At 48.2% G+C, this 20687-nt stretch overlaps 1 long non-coding RNA gene and 2 other non-coding genes across 3 annotated transcripts; all 3 read left to right on the forward strand.

Moving 5' to 3' along the window:
- The first annotated feature begins 7698 nt into the window (after positions 1 to 7698).
- Positions 7699 to 7778, forward strand: LOC128774369 (small nucleolar RNA U2-19). Its single transcript, XR_008418947.1, has one exon. It is a non-coding gene; the product is annotated as a small nucleolar RNA U2-19 (small nucleolar RNA).
- A 324-nt stretch (positions 7779 to 8102) lies between these two features.
- Positions 8103 to 8172, forward strand: LOC128774368 (small nucleolar RNA U2-30). Its single transcript, XR_008418946.1, has one exon. It is a non-coding gene; the product is annotated as a small nucleolar RNA U2-30 (small nucleolar RNA).
- A 5266-nt stretch (positions 8173 to 13438) lies between these two features.
- On the forward strand, positions 13439 to 15834 carry LOC109247486 (uncharacterized). Its single transcript, XR_002071755.2, has 3 exons — positions 13439 to 13514; positions 14997 to 15159; positions 15380 to 15834. It is a non-coding gene; the product is annotated as an uncharacterized LOC109247486 (long non-coding RNA).
- Positions 15835 to 20687: the final 4853 nt, after the last annotated feature.

Genomic DNA, 20687 nt, shown 5'->3' on the forward strand with positions numbered 1-20687 from the left:
AAATATGACTTACTCCTTTATACTTTTAATGTGGTCAATTACATAATTGGTTTTCAAATGTGGAGGCAACCTCACATTCCTGGAATGAACTCCAGTTTGTAATGATGCATTATCATCTTTATATAACTTTGGATTTGATTGCTATTATTTTGTTTAGAATTTATGTCTATGTTTTAACAGATATTATTCTGTAATTATCCTTTTTCAAATGTCCCAGGTGGGTTTTAATATCAAGGTTATGTTCCCCTCATCCAAAAAGTTAGGAAGTATTCTTTCCCTCTCTCTCTCTCTCTCTCCCTTCTCTGTAAGAGTTTAAAAGAGTTTAAGACTGGCATAATTTCTTTCTTTAATGTTTGGAAAAATTCACCAGTGAAGCCATCTGGACTTAAAATTTTTGTTGTAGGAAAATGTTTAAATACCGACAAATTTTTCTAATAGATATAAGACTATTCTTTATATTGTCTACTGTAAAATTTGGCAAGTTGTGTTTTTCAATTAATTTGCCATTTCATCAAAATTTTTAAATTTATTGGCATAGAGTCATTAAAATATCCTCATAATACAGGTGCCTGGGTGGCTCAATTGGTTAAGTGTCCAACTTCAGCTCAGGTCATGATCTCACATTTTGTGAGTTCAAGCCCTTCATCAGGCCCTGTGCTGACAGCTCAGAGCTTGCTTTGGATTCTGTGTCTCCCTCTCCCTCTCTCTCTCTCTCTCTCTCTCTCTCTCTGCCCCTCTCCCACTCGTGTTGTGTGTGTGTGTGTCTCTCTCTCAAAAATATATAAACATTAAAAAAATTAAAAAATAAAATATCCTCATAACATTTTAATTGTCTGTAGGGTTTATAGTGATGACCTCTTGTTCCTGATATTGTTGATTTGTGCCCTTTCTTTCTTTCATGATCATTCTTGGTCTTTATTATTCCTCCCTTATATTTTATTAGGTTTGTTTTGCTAGGAGGTTTATTTTGATATCTTAAGTGATTTCTCAGACTTTCTTCTTTTTTAATGTATATGTATGTCCATAAATTTTCCTCTAGAACTGTTTAGCTACATCCCAAAATTTTAATATATTTAATTATTATTTAAAATATTTTCTGATATCAAGCATATTTTTCCTTTGAGTAATAGGTCATTTATAAATGTATTTATAAGATTTGTAAGATTTTCAAGTTATCCTTTCATTACTGATTTCTAGCCCAGTTCCATGGTCGTCTAAGATCATACTCTGTATGATTCCCATTTTTTGACATTTTCCAGGACTTCCTTTGTGACGTGGTATAAAGTCAATTTTGGTAATTTTTCCAAGCACCTGAAAAGAATGTGTATTCTTAAGTTATTGGCTATATTGATGTACGTATAATATACAGTTCAATCATATTGGTTTAAATTCTCCCTATACTTATCAGAATTTTTTTTCCTGCTTTTCTATCAATTGCTAAGAGAAGAAGTTTCCCTCCCTCTATTTCTAATTTGCTAAGAGTATTCACCACAAATGGGTTGGATTTTCTCAAATATTTTTTCTGCATCTATTGATTATGTGATTTTTATTCTTTAGCTTGTTGATATTATGGATTACATTAATTGGTTTTCAAATGTTGAACCAGCCTTGTATACTTGGGATAAATCCTACTTGGTTGTGCTACGTAATTCTTTTTATATATAGTTGGATTTGATCTGCTAATATTTTGTTGAGAATTTTTGCATCTATGTACATGAGAGACGTTGATCTCTAGTTTTTTTTTTTCCTTGTACTGTCTGTTTAGTTTTGCTATTAGGATAATGTTGGTCTCATTGAATGACACAGAAAATAATCTCTCTGCTTCTATCTTCTGGAAGAGATTGTAGGGAATGGATATTATTTCTTCCTTAAATTCTTCTTTTAATGTTTTTTTTAAATTTTATTTTTGAGAGAGAGAGAGAGAGAGCGCTAGCAGGGGAGGTGTAGAGAGAGAGAGAGAGAGAGACACAGAATCCAAAGCAGGCTCCAGGCTCTGAGCTGTCAGCACAGAGCCCGACGCGGGGTGGGGGGGGCTCAAACTCACGGACAGTGAGATCATGGCCTGAGCGGAAGTTGGACGCTCAACTGACTGAGCCACCCAGGCACCCCATTAAATTCTTGGTAGAATTCACTAGGGAACCCGTCTGGGCCTGGTGCTTTCTGCTTGAGAAAGTTATTAATTATCAATTCAATTTCTTTATTTTTTTTTAATTTTTCTTTTAACGTTTATTTATTTTTGGGACAGAGAGAGACAGAGCATGACCGGGGGAGGGGCAGAGAGAGAGGGAGACACAGAATTGGAAGCAGGCTCCAGGCTCTGAGCCATCGGCCCAGAGCCTGACGCCGGGCTCGAACTCACGGACCGTGAGATCGTGACCTGAGCTGAAGTCGGATGCTCAACCGACTGAGCCACCCAGGCGCCCCTCAATTCAATTTCTTGAACAGATATAGGCCTATTCAAATTGTCTATTTTTCCTCGTGTGTGTTTTGGCAGATTGTCTCTTTCAAGAAATTTGTCCATTTGATCTGGGTTGTCAAATTGTGGGCATAGAGTTTTTCATCATAGTCCTTTATTATCCTTTTAATGTATACAAGATATTTCACAACGGTTTCTTTCCCCTTCTCCTTCCTGGAAGTCTGAGGGGATTTTTCTCTGATAGAAACTTTTGGAGCTATTGGAAGTAAAATTCACAGAAGTGTGAGGCTCCTCTATAACTGGGTCCCTCTGACATTTTTAACTCTTAGACTTTCCATACGAAGCCTCACAAAATTCACCAGTTAGAGCTCAGGTTTTCCTACCTTGGCCCTGGTCCCTGCAGAGATTTCTGCTCAAGTAAATTGTGATTGCCCATCTGTCTTTCCAAGTCTCTCCAATATTGGGGACAGGAGCTTGCCCTGTCATGGATTTGGGAAAAGCTGTTGATTTTTTCAGTTTGTTCAGCTTTTTAGTTGTTTTGGGGATGAGGTTATGACTTCTACGTTTCTTACATGCCAGACTGGTATCATCTTTATTTTTTAAAGATATTTTCACTTGTTTGCCAGTTATTTTACAGTGCTTCAAATATGTCATTTCAGGGGCTCCTGGGTGGCTCAGTCGGTTAAGCGGCCGACTTCGGCTCAGGTCACGATCTCGCGGTCCGTGAGTTCGAGCCCCGCGTCGGGCTCTGTGCTGACAGCTCAGAGCCTGGAGCCTGTTTCAGATTCTGTGTCTCCCTCTCTCTCTGCCCCTCCCCTGTTCATGCTCTGTCTCTCTCTGTCTCAAAAATCAATAAAAACGTTAAAAAAAAATTCAAATATGTCATTTCATTGTTTTCTCATCCCCATCATTTCCATGGAAATATTAGATGTCAGTCTTATGTCTTAAAGACAGTATACAGTTGGGGTTTGATTTTTAAAAACCCAGTCAGATCATCTGTGTCTTAGAGTATTTAGATCATTTACGTTCATGCAATGAGCAGTATGGTTGGTTCTACATCTACGGTCTTGTTACTTGTTTTCTATGAGTCTCATGTATTCTTTATCTCTCTTTTCTTCTTTTCCTGCCTTCTTTGTAATTAATTGATTATGTTTAAATATTCCTTTGATATTCACTAATGTCTTAATATCTATATTGTTTTTAAATACCTTTAGCAGTTGTTTTAGGGCAGAGATCAGCATATGGCCCATGGCCTGTTTTTTATGGCCCATGAAATAAGAATGGGTTTTGGGGGGTTTTTTAGTTTATTTATTTTGAGAGAGAGAGAGCATGAGCAGGGAACGGAAAGAAAGAGAGGGAGGGAGTGAAACCTAAGGAGGCTCCACACTGTCAGTGCAAAACCCAACGCGAGGCTTGCACTCAACAGACCGCGAGATCACGACCAGAGCCGAAATCAAGAATCAAGACGCTTAACCGACTGAGCCACCCGAGCGCCTCAAGAATTCTTTTTCATAACACGTTATTTTGTAGAACAGTTTTAGATTTAAAGAAAATTATGAAGAAAGCATGGAGTTTCCATATACCCTGTGCTCAGTCTTCTCTATTATTAGCATCTTCCATTATAGTATGGTCCATTTGCTACAATTAATGAACCAATATGGATACATCATTATTAACTAAGGTCCATACTTAATTCAGACTTCCTTAGTTTTAAGAAATTGTGATCAGATACAAATAACAAAAATTTACCATCTTAACCATTTTAAGTGTTCAGTAGTGTTAAGTATATTCATATCACTGTGCAACCGATCTCCAGAAGTCTTCTCATCTCGCAAAAGTGAAACTCTATACCCATTCAACAACATCTCCCCATTTTTCCCTCACCCATCCTCTGGCAACCACCATTTTACTTTCTATTTTTGTGAATTTCACTACTCTAAATACCTCATATATTGTGGAATCATATAATATCTATCTTTTCATGGCTGGTTTATTTCGCTCAGCATGATGTCCTCAAGGTTCATCCATATTGTAGCATGTCAGAATTTCCTTCTTTTTTATGCTTGAGTAATATTCCATTGTTTGTATATTACCACATTTTGTTTATCCATCCATCCATCCATCCATCCATCGGTGAGTACTGGGGAGATTTCCTTAGTTTTTACCTAATGTCCTTTTGTCATTCCAGGATCCCATACAAATGTAATCACATTACATTTAATCATCGTGTTTTCTCAGGCTCCTCTGGGCTGTGACAGTTTCTCAGACTTTCCTTTTTCTCTTTTCTTTTTTCTCTCTTTTCTTCTTCACTTATTCTGTTTGTTTGGAGTGTTTTGTTTTGTTTTGTTTTGTTGTTGACCTTGACAATGTTAAGAGTGGCACTATGTCGACCTTGACAATAATGTTGACCTTGACAATGAAGAGTGCGCTAGCCAGATATTTTGTGTAACGTCCCTCTATTTGGATTTATCTGATGTTTTTCTCATGCCCTGATGGGGATTATGGGTTTTTTTTGAAAGAAGACGGCACAGATCAAATGTTATTTATTTATTTTTTTATTTTTTTCAAATGTTATTTTAATCGCATCACATCAAGAGTACATACTATCAACATGACTTATCACTGTTTAAACAGATCTTGATTACCTGGCTGACGCAGTGTTTATCAGGTTTCTCTAATGTCACCCTTTCATCCTTTTCCATACTGTACTATTTGGAAGAAAGTCGCCATGCCCAGCCCGCACGTAAGGAGTGGGGAGCTATGCTGACCTTGAGAACAGAGTATCTACATAAATTATCTAGGATTCTTCTGCCTGGGAGATTTGTTAAGAATAGTTTTGGGGCGCCTGGGGGGCTCAGTTGGTTGAGCGTCCGATTTTGGCTCAGGTCATGATCTCACGGTTCCTGGGTTCAGGCCCTGTGTCGGGCTCTGTGCTGACAGTCCAGAGCCTGCTTCAGATTCTGTGTCTCCCTCTCTCTCTGCCCCTAACCGCATCCCGCCCCCACCCCTCCCCCCCACCTTGCCCTGGCTCACACTGTCTCTCTCTCTCTCAAGAATAAACATTTAAAAAAATTTTATAATGAAAAATAAAAAAATAAAAAAAGAACAGTTTTTACATTTTTCAAAGGCTGAAGAAGTCAAAAGAATAATAACATTTTATGATATATGAAAACGGTTTGAAATTCAGATTTCAGAGTCCACAAATAAAGTTTTGTTGGAACACAGCTATGCTCACTCATTTACACGTTGTCTATGGCTGCTCTTATATGACAACAGTAGAGTTGATTAGTTGCGACAGAGGCTGTATGACCTTTGACATCTAAGATAGTCACTATTTGGCCCTTTACGTGAAAATTTTGCCACCATTTGCTGTAAGGCTTATGATATGGATCTTTCACTTATAACGGTTTTCCTTCGAATAACATTACATCACTTTGCGATATAAACGTTAGAAACTTAACATCATACAGTCCTCCAATATTTTGTGTCATTTTTAAAAGTTTATTTATTTTGAGAGAGAGAGAGAGAGAGCCCATGCTCGCGTGAGAGTCGGGGAGGGGCAGAGAGAGAGAGGGAGAGAGAGAGAGACAGAGAGTGAATCCCCAGCAGGCAGTGCTCAGCTCAGAGCCTCCTTTGGGGCTCAGTCCCACGAACTGTGAGATCATGACCTGAGCCGAATTCAAGAGGTAGATGCTTAACCGAGTGAGACGTCCAGGCGCCCCACATTTTATTCTTTTTGATTTAAGTAGTCAATTACCTATTAAACAAATTTTTAATGGAGAAGAATATTTTCTACATTTAACCCCATATTTTCCATTTGAGGTTCTATTCATTCCTCTGTGTAGATCCCAATTTCCATCTGGCATCACGTCCCTTCTGCTTAAAAAAACGTTAACATTTGTTATAGTGCAGGTTGACTAACGATAAATCCCTTTATTTTTGTGAGTGTGGAAAAAAATCTTCTTTCGCTTTAATTTTTAATCTATTTTCACTAAGCTGGGGAGCCTGGGTGGCTCAGTCAGGTTAAGTGTCTAATTCTTGATTTCCGCTCAGGTCATGCTCTCACAGTTCCTGAGTTCGAGCCCTGCGTCGGGCTTTGCGCTGACAGCGCGGAGCCTATTTGGGATTCTCTGTCTCCCTCTCTCTCTGGCCCTCCTGTGCTCTCTCTCTCTCTCTCAAAAACTAAATAAATAAAACTTTAAGGAAAAGAGATATTTTCACTAAGCTTACAGATCTAGGTTGATAGTACCTCATTTACTCACAACTTAAAAAAGTGTGTTCTATTTTCTTCCGGCTGTATAGTCTCTGACAGTAAGGCTGTGATCATTTTATCTTTGTAACAAAATGTCCCTTTCCCCCCTCTAGCTTCCTTTAAGATCTTCTCATTGTCACAGGCTTTCAGCAATTTGATTATAATGAACCTTGCTTTCATTTTGTGGTGAGCGTTGAGATTCTTGGATCTTTGGTTTCCTAGTTTTGGTCAAATTTGGGAAATGTTGAGTCCCTATTTTTCTGATCTCCCTCTCTTCCTGGACTTAACACTACAAGGGTGTTAGGGTACTTGATATCTTGTCATAGGTCGCTGGTTCTCTTATGTTTTCGGTGTGCTTCTTTTCAGAAACGTTCTGCTGATACGTCCTCAGATAGCTTCCAGTCCACCGATGGCCTCTTCTGCAATGTCTAAGATGCTGCTAGTCCTATCTATTCAAGTCACATTTAGATTTTGCATATTTTTCATCTTTCAGTGTGTCAGTCATAGGGCTGTTTCTTTGAAGCGATGCGCTTCTTAAGATTTGTCTCTGTTTTTAATTTTTAGCGGTTTAACTACAATGTGCCTAAGTATGGTTTTCTTGTAATTACCCTATTTATCTTGATTCTTACGTCAAGTATAGAAAACTTGGGGCTAGTAATATTGTTTCTGCCCCATTATCTCTCCTCTTCTCCTTTTTTGGCCTCCAGAAACAGATGTTAGACCTTTTATTGTGTTGCATGTAACCGTAGCGCCATTTTCTGTGTTCTCCATCTTTTTTCTTTCTTTTCCTGTCTGTGTTTCAATCTAGGTATTTCCTACTGAATTCTTTTCCGGTTCCCTAATTCTCACTTCTGCTCCGTCTGTCCTGCCTTTAGATCTGCGTAATAAATTCTTCATTTTAGTTATTGTCTTTTTCCCATCCTAGGATTCCATTTGATTCGTTATTGTTCATTAAGCCCCCTTCTTTTATGAAACTCTACAGCTTTTCATCTGTTTTGTTATACGGTATGATCTTAGTTATTTTCAAACTGTGTCTTCATGGAAACAGCCAAGTTTGAGCATCAGAAGACCTTCCAGTCTACCTAATGCATGACCACTGTAGTTTTGAGAAGCGAATGTATAAAGTAATTTAAAACAATGAGGCTTACGTCTGTGGTGTGTGTGTGTGTGTGTGTGTGTATGTGTGTGTGTTTATTAAGGTGACAGTGGATAACTGAGTACTTGCTGATGGATGAATGACATTGGGTGGGTGCTGATGGATGAATGACAATGAAGATGTGTGTATATAAAGGCTAATCAATTCTGAACAACGATGAAAAGATTTTACAGTTGGGGCACCTGTCAGTTCAGTTGGCAGAACATGTGACTCTTGACCTTGGGGTTTTGAGTTTGAGCACTGGGTGCAGCAATTACTTAAAATTAAAATCTTGGGGGGAAAAAAGAAGAAAAGGTTTTACAACTGACCTTTCTAACTACGAAGGTTTCTACATTTGATCTGAGTTTAAAACGGGAAAGAAAAAAAACCCGGGATAACTCCAATATCTGGATCTCCTGGGAGATTGTATTTTATGTGATCTGTTTCTCTCTTAGGTTTTAGGCATTAGTTCAGTTTCTTCGCATACATGATAATTAATTTTATTTAATGTGAAGCAATCTCAAATTTTTAGCATGGTCCCAAATATAGTACAAAAACCCATTTTCCTGACTCAGCTGAGGTGTGTTGCCACCATCCCCCAAACGCTTCAACTCATGATTCCCATGAACAAAGACATCCTCCTGGATGACCACAATGCCATCATCAAAATCAGGAAATTACCATTGGAACATTACTCCCATCTAACCCACACCCTCCGTTCACTTTTCACCAGTGATCCCAATAATGCCCTTGCAGCAAAACCATTCAGTACAGGATCACATGTTACACTTGGCTGTCAGATATCTCTAGTCTCCTTCAATATGGAACAGTGTTTCAGCCTTTTCTTAACTTTGAGGACACTCTTGTAGATTATAGGCCAGTTATTTTGTAGACGTTCCCTTAAGTTGGACTTGTCCAATGTTTCCTCATGACTAGATTCGGTTTGTGCGCTTTATGTAGCGATGTCACAGAAGCGATGCTCTGTGTCTCTCTCATTGCCTCCTATCGGGTAGTGCACGATTGTAAGTTGTCCTATTACTGCGATGTTTATTTTGACCTCTTGATTAAGTTGGTGTCTGCCGGCCTTCTCCACTGTAAAGTTACCCTTCTCCCTTTGCAATTGATAAATATTTTGTAGGAAAGCACTTTGAGATTATGTCAATATCCCATTCCACAACAAACTTTCCGTATTTGCATTCAGTGTATCGGTATGGAGTCATGGATTCCCATTTTACTTGGTAAGTTATAATGTATTAATATCATTATTTATTTGGATGTTCCAAATAACCAGATGCTGCCAACGGAAGTCCCTTCCAGCTGGCTTCTGTATTCCTTTGACATGTCTCCATCATTCTTTGGATGCTTATTTTTAGAACAGCTTTATTGAGTGTAATTCACATACCATACAATTCACCCATTTAAAGTGTACAATTCAGTGGTTTTTGGTACATTCACAGATGTGTGCGACCATTGCCACAGTCAATTTTAGAACAGTTTCATTGTCTCAAAAGTAAACCTTGTAATCTTTAGCTATCATCCTCGTATCCTCCTGTCCCCACTTTAGCCCTAGGCAACCACTAATCTACTTTCCGTCTCTATACGTCTCCCTATTCTGGAACTTCATGTGAATGGGATCATATAACAGGTGGTGTTTGCTGGCTTTTTTTCACTCAGCATAATGTTTTCAAGGCTCATCCAAGGGGTAGCATATAGAATTTCGGTAAAACGTTGGATTGTGAGTAACTTGTTTGGCCGGTGCTCCGCAAGGCGAGCAAACCTTTCTAATACATTTTAACTTGATAAACGAGCGACGTCTCGCAATACGAGTAGCACGTGACACCAAATGTCACAACTGAGCCAGTGGTTCTACGCTCTCTCTCTCTCTCTGTCTGCGAGATTGTGGGTGATCGTCTCCCATGCTCAGGTGCTCGGGTCTCAGGCCCAGGTGACCACCGACGAGCTGATGGATCCGCATCGTGAGCAAAAAGCTCAAGAGGTTACGGAGGACTGCAGAGGAGGAGGGGAAAGGTGGAGGAATCCCTCACTTCAAATGAGATTAAGGAGATGTGTAAAATGTGGGCAACAGTGCAAAATTTTGTAGAAGATCACCACCCGAATAAGGCTGTAACAGTGCGAGCGATGAATCTGTTTAACGACAACGCAACGTCACATTTCTGTGAAATCCTCAAAAGGGGGCAGAAGCAAGTGTCATTGGATAGGTTCCTTGTTAAATTTCAGGAAAAGAGAAAGATTCCATGGAGCCCACAGATAGCAGTGATTCCGTGAGTGATAGTGAACGTCATCCTCCACAATAACCTTCCTCTCCCTGGTCTCCCTCACACCAGCCACGAAGGTTTTCAAAGGTAAGTGCGGGTGAATTTGTTTCTTTTTCTTTATATTTTGTATTTTCTTTTTTTTTTTTCAATATATGAAATTTATTGTCAAATTGGTTTCCATACAACACCCAGTGCTCATCCCAAAAGGTGCCCTCCTCAATACCCATCACCCACTCTCCCCTCCCTCCCACCCCCCATCAACCCTTAGTTTGTTCTCAGTTTTTAAGAGTCTCTTATGCTTTGGCTCTCTCCCACTCTAACCTCTTTTTTTTTTTCCTTCCCCTCCCCCATGGGTTTCTGTTAAGTTTCTCAGGATCCACATAAGAGTGAAAACATATGGTATCTGTCTTCCTCTGTATGGCTTATTTCTATATTTTGTATTTTCATCATTATTTTGTATTACATTACAGTATTGTAATCATTTTTTATATGAATATTTTTGGGTTGTGGAACGAATCATCTGAGTTTCCATTATTCCTTATTGGGAAATTTGCTTTGATATACAAGTGCTTTGGATTACAAGCATGTTTCCGGAACAAACTATGCTCACAAACCAAGGTTTTAGTGTACTTCGTCCCTCTTTATGGCTGAATAATATTCCATTTTATGGATATACCACATTTTGTTTGTTTTCATCAGTTCATGGGCATTTGAGTTGTTTCCACCTTTTGACTATTATGAACGGTGTCGTTATAAACATTCCAGCACAAGTCTTTGTGTGGATATGTGTTTTTATTTCTCTTGGGTATGCTTAGAAATAGAATTGCTGGGGGGCACCTGGGTGGCTCAGTCAGTTGACCGACTTCAGCTCAGGTCATGATCTCACGGTTTGTGAGTTCGAGCCCTGCGTCGGGCTCTGTGCCGACAGCTCAGAGCCTGGAGCCTGCTTCGGATTCTCTGTCTCCCTCTCTCTCTGCCCCTCCCCCACTCATGCTCTGTCTCTCTGTGTCTCAGAAATAAATACACATTAAAAAATTTTTAAAAAAGAAATAGGATTGCTGGATCATATGGTAACTCTATTTAATCATTTCTGAGTATTTTCTGCACAAGATAAGTCAGGCTTGTCTTGTACTTTCCCTGCCCCAGCCCTGTAATCAGCCATTTCTCCAAGAAGTCCTGGTTTCTTCTGGCAGACAGTGGTATTTAGAAATCAAGACTTCAGCATAGCATAACGTTTAGAGTTATCAAATCACTGTGTTGTAAGCCTGAAGCTAATGTTCACATTGTGTGTCAACTACACTTCAATGAAAGAAAGAAAGAAAGAAAGAAAGAAAGAAAGAAAGAAAGAAAAGGGGCACCTGGGTAGCTCAGTCTGTTAAGCATCCGATTCTTGATATAGGCTCAGGTCATGATCTCACGGTTCAATTCATGAGATCAAGCCCTGGGTCAGGCTCAGTGCTGACAGTGTGGAGCCTGCTTGGGATTCTCTCCCTCCCTCTCCCTCTGCTTCTCCCTCACTTGCTCTCTCTCTCTCTCTCTCTCTCAAATAAACATTAAAAAAAAAAAAGAAATCAAGACTTGGTGCTAGCTATGCTCGTTATCATTAAGATGTCACTGCTCCCCAAGCCCTCGCAGTAGATGAAGCTAGGAAATATACGCACGTATGTACATAAATGTGCAGACATCGACACATACGCACAACATAAACACATATACACATTTGCATCAACAATTATTTTTATATCTACTTACTTTGAAAATCACGAGATCTCACCAATACCTCCAATTCCAGTCTAACACCGTAGGGTTCATTCCAGTTTTCTTCCCTTCCATATTTGCAACACCCTTTGCCAACATGGAGAAACCTGCTTCATTCCCTCCACATATGTACTTACCGGATCGCTCCCACTGTGGGTAACCATGGCCCATTGCCACTGCTTGCCATGCAGACCCCTCCTCGGCCCTCCTGGGCTCCCACACCTGCCTCAGGCCACCCCCACCGCCCCTTCTCCCATCTGGACATGTTTTTCACCCCCACAGGCTCTGACCTCCAAGGCTTTGGATGCCCTGCCCCTCTCCAGCCCACCCCTGCAGATGCCCTTCTCATCCCCTGCGGACTCCACTTCCCAGTGCTTGGCCACTACCTTGGTCCAGTGCCCCCTTCACGGCCTCAAGGTCCAACCAATCTCCCTCACTGAGCTGGCTCCATGTGGATATCTTCCTTATCTCGTATGGGCTTTGACATCCCACAGCAGTGCCTTTTTCCTTGGATGCCCTCCTTTGTCTGCTTGAGCTCTGACATTCAGGAGAGGCCATCTGCTTACATGACTGAGCTTTGACTGTCTCCTCTCTCTCTCTTTCTCTCTCTCTCTCTGCACTCCCACCCCCAACACCCACCTGTTCTGCTCTGGCTGTCCCCCCAAGCAGGAAAGCCCTCCTTACTTCACTTGAGCTCTGAAACCATTGCCGGACACACCCCCACCCCACCCCCCACCAAGGGACATTCACCTTGGTCCACTTACCTAAAGGCTTCTGGACTGAACTGTGCTTAAAGGGAAGGGAATAGAAGGGAAGAGGAAAAGAAAGAGAGGGGCGAGGAGGAGGAGGAGGAGGAGGAGGAGGAGGAGGAAGACAGCTGCCTGGCAAATTTTTTTTTTTTTTTAATTTTTTTTTTCTACGTTTTTTATTTATTTTTGGGACAGAGAGAGACAGAGCATGAACGGGGGAGGGGCAGAGAGAGAGGGAGACACAGAATCGGAAACAGGCTCCAGGCTCCGAGCCATCAGCCCAGAGCCTGACGCGGGGCTCGAACTCACGGACCGCGAGATCGTGACCTGGCTGAAGTCGGACGCTTAACCGACTGCGCCACCCAGGCGCCCCCAATTTTTTTTTTTTTAATTGAAAGGTGGACGTTGTGTGTGACAGGTGGTGGAGGGTCTGGTTGATGGCCTCTTCTCCCACAGAGAACTTCACTTCCTTCTCCAGACAGAGTCCCTTCCAGGGTCCCAACGGTAAGCCAGATCAGAGCAGGCTGAAGAGTGAGCCCAATGGCAGCGAAGACAGCCTTTGTAAGAAGTGTGCCCGGAAGGGAAGAGAGCGCCAGGAAGGTGATGTGGGGGCTCGGGAGTGCAGGGTGGTGAGACACACCAGCACGCATATGTGGGCATATGTGGGCATATGTGGGCGGATGGGAAGGAGGCTCCACCATGGGATGTGTGGGCAGCCAGCCCCGGGAGAACCGGGGTGGGGAGCTGGGGCAGGAGTGCAGGGCCCCGAGCCCGGGGAGGCGGGCTTTGGCCAGGATGGGGTACCAACCGCCTCATAGGGTGAGGGGAGGAAACGCTAGCTCGGGCCTGCCAGGTGTATGGGACTTTGGCTGGGTCTCCGCCTGCATCTGTGTGCGTCTCCATGCGGCTCTTTCCCGGACTGGCTGAGGTGAGCTCACCGCAGAGAAGGGTAGCCCAGGGTGGGGGGGAAGGAGGGAGAGGGAACCGGATGCAGTGGGGAGGGGGGGATATCGACCTAGCATGGGGGGGTCAGTGAGGGCGGGGGAGTGTGGCGGCAGGGGGGAGCTCCAGGAGGGGAAGGACCTGGGGGGGGCGTTATTAATTGGAAGGGGACTTGGAGGTCCCATCTCTTTGTCTAGACAGGGAGCACCTGAGAACAGTGACTGTCCCTTCCCCTCTGATAATGGTCCCAGCGCAGAGCCTCCCTGTAGGAAGTGAAGAGGCAGCCTCTTTTCTCATTTTTTTTCCAGGGCGGGGGGAGGGGAGCAGTGTGAGCCCCAGATTTGCTGCTTCATGGCGGGTGTGGGGAAGTGAGGGTCCCTCCCCTCTGCCTCCCTCCCCTCCCCAGTTAGGCCTTTTGCCCCCCCAGGGATACTGGAGCAGACCAGTGTTCTGGGTAGGGGGTGAGAGAGGGGGTAGGGAAGGGGCTGGGGGCTTTCTCTCCCTCTCCCTCCATCCACCACGGGTCAGGCAGGGGTGGGGCGGGGGTGGGGGGGACCAGCAGCCCCAGGCTGGATTTGTTTCTCATTTTGCTCTTGGCTCTTCTGGTGGAAAAATCGAAGCTCTCCCTTTGGTACAGCTGAGGCCGAGAGGAGAAAGGCGAGCGTGGCTGGGAGGCTGTCCTGGCGGGGAAGTTGAGGGGCAGGCGGGGCCTGGCTGGGAGAGACTGTCCCCCCTTCTCAGCCCCCTCTGCTTCTACGTGGCTCTCCAGGCCCAGGCTTCAGTCCTGCAAGGCTGAGGTGGAGGGGGCGGGGCCTGGGAGGAGGCCAGCACTGGCTTGGGTTCAGCCTCAGGCCCATAGCACCCTCTCCCCGGCTTGTCTCCAAAGCCACCCTCCAAAGGGTGACTTCAAGTCCCCTTGGTGTCCTAAAAGGAACCACTGGGAAGCTGCAGCAAAAGGGAGCTGAGTCAGGCTAGAACAGGGCTTTTTCCTAAAGGGGAGGCAAGCTGTGTGCTCAGAGTGTTCCCCAGACAACCACCGGGCCCTTCCTGAACACTTGAGGACACGGGAAGCCTCTCTGTGCATTATCCAGGTCACGTTCACAGTCACCCTAAGCAGCAACAGCCATCCCCATTTTATAGGGGGAGGAAACTGAGGCTCTGAGAGGCCAAGGTTTGCAGAGCCTCTAAGTGGCAGAGTCAGGATTTGAACCTACTTGTGCCTGGCGCATTAGATGGTGTTCTTTCCTGGAAACCCTGGCAAGCCTTCCTCCCCCGGGGCCCGGAGCCCCCTGAACGGCTCTTGGTGAGCTGCCCCATCAGGGAAAGAACCTTCAGGAATCTGAGAGGTGCTTGGAGCCATGCCCTTGCCTCAGCCCTGCCCCGCAGTCTCTCCCACTGTCCCCAGCACCTTCTTTGGCAGAGAGGACCCTGGGGAGATCTCCCACCCACCCCCACTCCATTTTTCCAGCCACTCCAGTCCCTCACCCAGGCCCCCTTTCCAGCCTGATGGAAAGAGGAGCCCAGAGAGGAGCCCAACCACTTTCCCTCTGGAATCTGCTGCCTCGGCTTTCGGATGGAGAAACCATCTGGAGTGTATTACGGGCGGTGGAGAAAGCCGAGAGCAGGAAAATGTGAGTTGGCCCCCGAGACTCCCGTCTGCAGGAAGAAGGGGCTCAGTGCTCTTCAGAGGATGGGCCAGCAGCTGCCCCCACTTCCCCAGTCCCCGGGGGGGCAGATAAGAGATGTGCCCCGGGGAGAGGGTGGCCTGGGGAGGACCGTGCCCAGGCCTCTGGACACCTCTGTGGAGCCCTGCTTGAACCTGCTTCTCTTACCTACCCTCCCATTTCACAGATGAAACGGAGGTCCAGAGAGGGATAGTAACTTCCCCCAGGATCACACAGCAAGTCAGGAGGAAGCAGATCAGAGGGGTGAGGGCCCTCTAGGCTCTTCCTGGGGGGGGGGGGGGCAGGAGCCCCTCCCCTGCACAGCCCCAGCTCCAGACGTGGCAGGGCCAGCAGGAGTGAGGTTTCTCTGCTCCCTCCCAAGTGCCGTGCTGGCGGCTCCCGAAATAAAAATCAAATGTGGGCTTGGCAGAGCGAGCGGGGTGGGAGAGCAGCCGGCAGCGAGTGGCGGCAACGCTGGGTTTCATTCTTTCCATTGTAACTTCACCTCCTAACCTCTGGCATTTTAATTATTCTCCTACCCGCTTGCTGCTGCTGCTGCTGCTGGGGCCAGAGGGTGAGCTCACCCTTTCCTCCGGCCAGGGAGGGGGCGGCCGCTGCCCGGACCCCCAGCCTCCAGCCTGCTCCCGGGAAGCTGGGGGGCGGTGGGAGGGGGCGGCGCCGGGCAGGGGCCACAGGCCTAGAGGCTTCCTTCTGCCTCTGCCGTCCCCGACGGCGGGGTGGGGGGTGCCCAGAAAGGGCCAGGCTCCCAGACATCCAGCCTGGCACCTAAGGTTCCATGTGTGAATCATTAGGTCCTCACATCCACTGCTCCATTTAACGGTGGCCACCGTCTTCGGCCAACGTGTTACAGGCCCACCGCCCACTTTGTGTGCCACAGCCATGCTCAGTGTGTGCAGAGCGGGGCCTAGGACCCGGGGCCCCGGGGATCCCGGTCTGCGCTCTTGCCAGACCCGGGAAGAGGGCAAGAACAGCTCAGGCCTGATCATTTGCCTCATCGCCCCAGAGTGTGCATCCCCCCCTCCCCCGATGGTAAGTGATTTAAAGCATTTTTTCATATTAAAACATGCAAGGGCATAGTAGGGGGTAGGAAGCAAAGTGGCCTGTGAACGTTTTTTACAAGTTCCCAGGAGAGATCGCCACTTGGGGCTGCCCCCGGATGCCAGGGAACAGCATCCTCCCCCACCCCCCCGGGCCTGGCCGTGAAGTGGGATGACACATTGGGCTTATCTGTGTGTGGCTCGTTTAGTTGGGGCCCCGGACTGCTGCTGAAGATGCTGGTGGGTGATGGTGGGCAGCCTGGGCCCATCCCAGGCTGCAGAGGCCAGGAGCTGGAGCCCTTTGCTGATTCTTGTGCCTCCCGGGGATATCGGTTTCCAAGGGACACGTAGCACAGGCCCAGGGAAGCCTCCACTTGGAGCCCCAGGGCCCACCGAGGCCTCCTGCTTGGCCGCCAGCTCCCGGAACCTTCCCTACCCACCGCCTCCCTGCCTAGCCCTGGGAGGAAGCCCTCTGTCTTCCTCTTCCTTGCCCTGTCAGTCTCCCCTGAATGCATGTTCCATCAACGAGCAGCTCCTGGGCACCTACCCTGCCCGTGCCGCGCCTCGTCGTGGGCAGTTAGGGTCTCTGCCCCAGTAGAGTTTCCAGAAGCAAGGAGCAAAGTGCAGTGCCCTCGGTGCAAACGTGAGCGTCGTGGTGGGGGCGCGCAAGGCTGCGGCAGCCCTGGGAAGCAAATTCCTGACCCAAGCTTGCTGAGCAGAGCATCAGGAAACGCGTCCCAGATTGAGTGCTAACTGGGAGGAGCCCCCGGGAAGAGCGTGGCTGGCCTCGGGAGCATCCCTGCGAAGGCCCAGTGATGAGAGAGAACCCAGTACGGAAGCTGCAGGTGTAGCAGAAGCTGCAGGTGTAGAGGCTGACAGGGGGCGGTGGGGGGGAGGGGTGGGGGAGGGGGAGATGCAGGGGCGCCTACGGTGGGGGGTGGGCAGGTAGGATGACGCCATCAAATGGGTGCTTTGGGAAGATTTCTGGGTGACATGTGGAGGACTGGCTGGAGAGCCGTCAGAATGGAGGTGGGGAGGCCGCTCAGGAGGCTGCCACAGAGGTCCGGGTGGGAGGTGACACTGGCCAGACCCAGGCCAGGGGCAGCAGGGTGGCAAGGGGTAGGTAGCCAGACTGGGCTTCAGGAGGCAGAAGTCACAGGACTTGGTGACAGATTGGCAGAGGGATAAGGGCAGGCGCCTGGGTTTCTGGTTTGACCATCTCGCCAGGGGCTTTATTGCCGAACGTGGTGACTTTGATACACCTGTGCAGCATCCGAGTGGATGGTTCCAGGTGGGCTGGATGCGTGAAGGGTCCCTGGAGACGGTGCAGAGAAGAGACCAGGCCCACACCCGAGGGAAGACAGAGGAGACAGAGCCCGCTAAGGAGCTGGAGAAGGAGTAGGACAAAGAGGCAGGCAGGAAACTGGGACAGGAAGGGGCCGCCAAAGCCTCCGAAGGAGGAGGCTTTCTAGAAGGCCAATGGCCAGAGGTGAAGCTGGCTGAGGCCCGAGAAGGGACATACGGTCTAGGGACCAAGAAGCCTTTGCCTTTTCCCTGACCCCAGCCTCCCCCAACTCTCTGTTCCACAGCCCCCCCATCCTAAACCCCACCACCCTCACCCTTCAATGCCCCCTCCCTCTTCCCCATGTGCCCTCTTTCCCCTCACTCTTTCTCTCTGACCCGAGGCTCAACATCTTTCTCAGAGAAACTCCACGCCACCCTTACCCCACTTGGGGCCTGGCTGCCCTCCCTGGCTCCCGAAATCACCCGCCACCCCCACCATCACCACCAACAACATACACCATCACATTCACTTCTCACCAGAGAGTCACCCCGATCCAGAAGCTGGGGCAGAGAGGAGCACACATCCCAATCTGACCTCCTGGGTAGCTCATAGCCTCCTCGATTGAGCCCTAGGGTCAGGCTCCAGGCCAGCTCCAGGCCAGCCTGGCGCTCAGGGGCCTACAGCCTAAAGGAGAGAGAAGCAAGGGCCTGACAGGCCCGTGCCGATTGAGAGGAGAGGCCCAGAGAACAAGCTGTGGCTGTCTGGACCCAGCAGAGGGGCCCTCGTGAACTTCATGGAAAAGGTGACTCTGCCTGGGACCTTGAAGAACTAGCAGGATTTGGTCGAATGGCCATGGAGCAGAAGGAGCCACAGGAGGAGGGAAGGGTGAGAAAGGGTGTGCAGGTGGAAAGGGGTCCACATGTGCACAGCAGCCCGTAGCTCAGGGTGGCTGGTGGCCCCAAAGCTGGGAGGGGGGGGCAGGAGGCTTCAAGGTGAAGAGGCCAGATCACAGGGGCCTGGAGTGCCAAGGGAGAAGCCGTCAGACTTTGCTGCCTCTTGACCCGGGGCTTACCGATCTGGTGCTGTTTCCCTACTCATTCATTCATTCATTCATTCACTCGTTCAGGAAATATCTGAGATCCTACTCCATGCTAGGCAAGTGCTGAAGATACTGTGAGGGACAGAACAAAGTCCCTGACATCCCAGAGTTTAAATAAATTCCAGGAAGAGACACAGACTATAATGCCATAAACAAATTAAGACTAAAAATTAAGATCATGATAGGGGTTGTGAGGAACATAATGACTGGCCAGTCTTTGAGGGTAGAGACTGTGACCGAGGGCTCCCTGTGGGCAGAGCCCGCGTCTCCTCCATCGGACTGGGAGCCCTGCGCCTCTGAGGAAGGACAGAGAACGGAGCATCCGGGAACAAAAGCTGAGATTCTCAGTTCCCAGGAATGGCTGCTTCCCCAGCCCAAGGACCCTCCAGCAGGGCCCTCTGTGGCAGTGCCCACATGCTGACCATACCCCCACACCCCAGCCATCACAGTCCCTCTTCTTGGTGCCTGGTGGCATAAGGAGGGCTGAGACCCATGAGCCGGAGCCCAGGCTATAGGAAGCAGGTGCAGCGGGTCCGGGAAGGTCTCTGCAGACGGACCCGGGATCCGAGGGTGGCGGCAATCTTGGAAAGGAACCCCCTTCCCAGCCAGGCCTGAGGGGGAGGGCTTCCCTCCCCCCTCCCCTCAAACTCCCACCCCATTAAACCCTTAAATTAACCTCAGCCCCACCCGAGCTGGAGAGAGTGCCCCAAAATAAATCTTAAATTACATGCTGCCTGGGGGCAACCACAGCTCTCCTTCCTCCCTCTCCAGCAAGCAGACCCGCCCCACACAATGCTGGGGGGGGGCCTCCCCCCCCAAATGGCTATTTATACAGCTCCCCTTTTTGCTGTCTGGCCTGGTTGCCTTTGGGTGGGTGAGGCCCAAGCAGGCTACACGGCTCTCCCGGGAGGGTGAAGTGGGTGGGGGAGGCTGTGAGACCCTCCAGGGTCTGACCGGGCATGGGGACATCATTTATGGGCCCCATCAGGATACTCTGGGGCGCGACTAACAGTTACACCCAGGCAGTGGCATATATCTGGATCGTGGGCACAGCGGGCATCTGGTCACCTAGCAAAGGGGCCCAGACTGCAGCCTCCCAGAGCACGGCTTTCTCACGAATGAGAGAGAGAGAGAGAGAGAGAGAGAGGTGTCCTTGCTCCCTAGCTGCCACTGAGCAGTTCTGAGGATGGGCACCCCTTCCTCCCCCACCCGGCAAGGACAAGGCTGCTCTGGCCCCAAGGACCCCAAGCAGAGGGGGAGCCTAGTGGGGGTGCTTGGCAAAGAGAGTGGGAAGCTGGATGCGGTCATTTTGAGACCCCAGGTCTAGGCCAAGGACCTCCCTGGAAAAGTCACCTTCCATTCTGGGAACCCGGTCCCGAACTGGGGCCGCTCCCCTCGCGGAGTACAGAGGAGGGAGGGGAGGGCAGAGGCAAGAGAGAAGGAACTGGAGAAGACAGTGGGAGACAGAGACTTGCACACACAGAGGAACAGAAATAAGGAAAGAGACAGACGCAGAAGCGCCGAGGTTTGGGACAACACGGAGGTTGGGAGGACATGGCCTCTCCTGGGTGGCGCCCGTGGGCCTGGACCCCTGTCCCCTGTCCCCTGGCTCCTGCTCTCCGGGAGGGCAGGTGTAGGGCCTCCAGGCCACCCTAGGAGAGAGACTCTCCCGCTGCTCCTCCATGCCCCATCCCTGCCCACACCCCCTCCCCCCCACCCCTACAACCTGCCCCTCAAGGGGCTTCGAGGGGGCTGAGGCTTCTCCTCCCTCTCCATTGCCCTGCGGGAGGGGGCAGCAGTGAGGTCAGAAGGCGGACAGGTAAACAGGTGGCCCCTCTTACTGGGGACTCAGCCCCAGAGGAGGGGAGGGGAGAGTTGCAGAGGAAGGGGGCGGAGGAGGGGTAAAGGAGCAGGAGAACCGGCCGGCGGAGGAGCTAGCTTCCAGGCCTGAGTTCTAGGAGGAGAGAGTGACATGGCCCAGGGATCCGGCAGTGGGTGTGGTACTACTGTGTCCGGAGGACAGGGGGAGGGGAGAGAGGATCCCACCAAGGCT

This window comes from Panthera pardus, unplaced genomic scaffold (assembly GCF_024362965.1).
Source record: "Panthera pardus isolate Hobbes unplaced genomic scaffold, ASM2436296v1 HiC_scaffold_3, whole genome shotgun sequence".
NCBI lineage: Eukaryota > Metazoa > Chordata > Mammalia > Carnivora > Felidae > Panthera > Panthera pardus.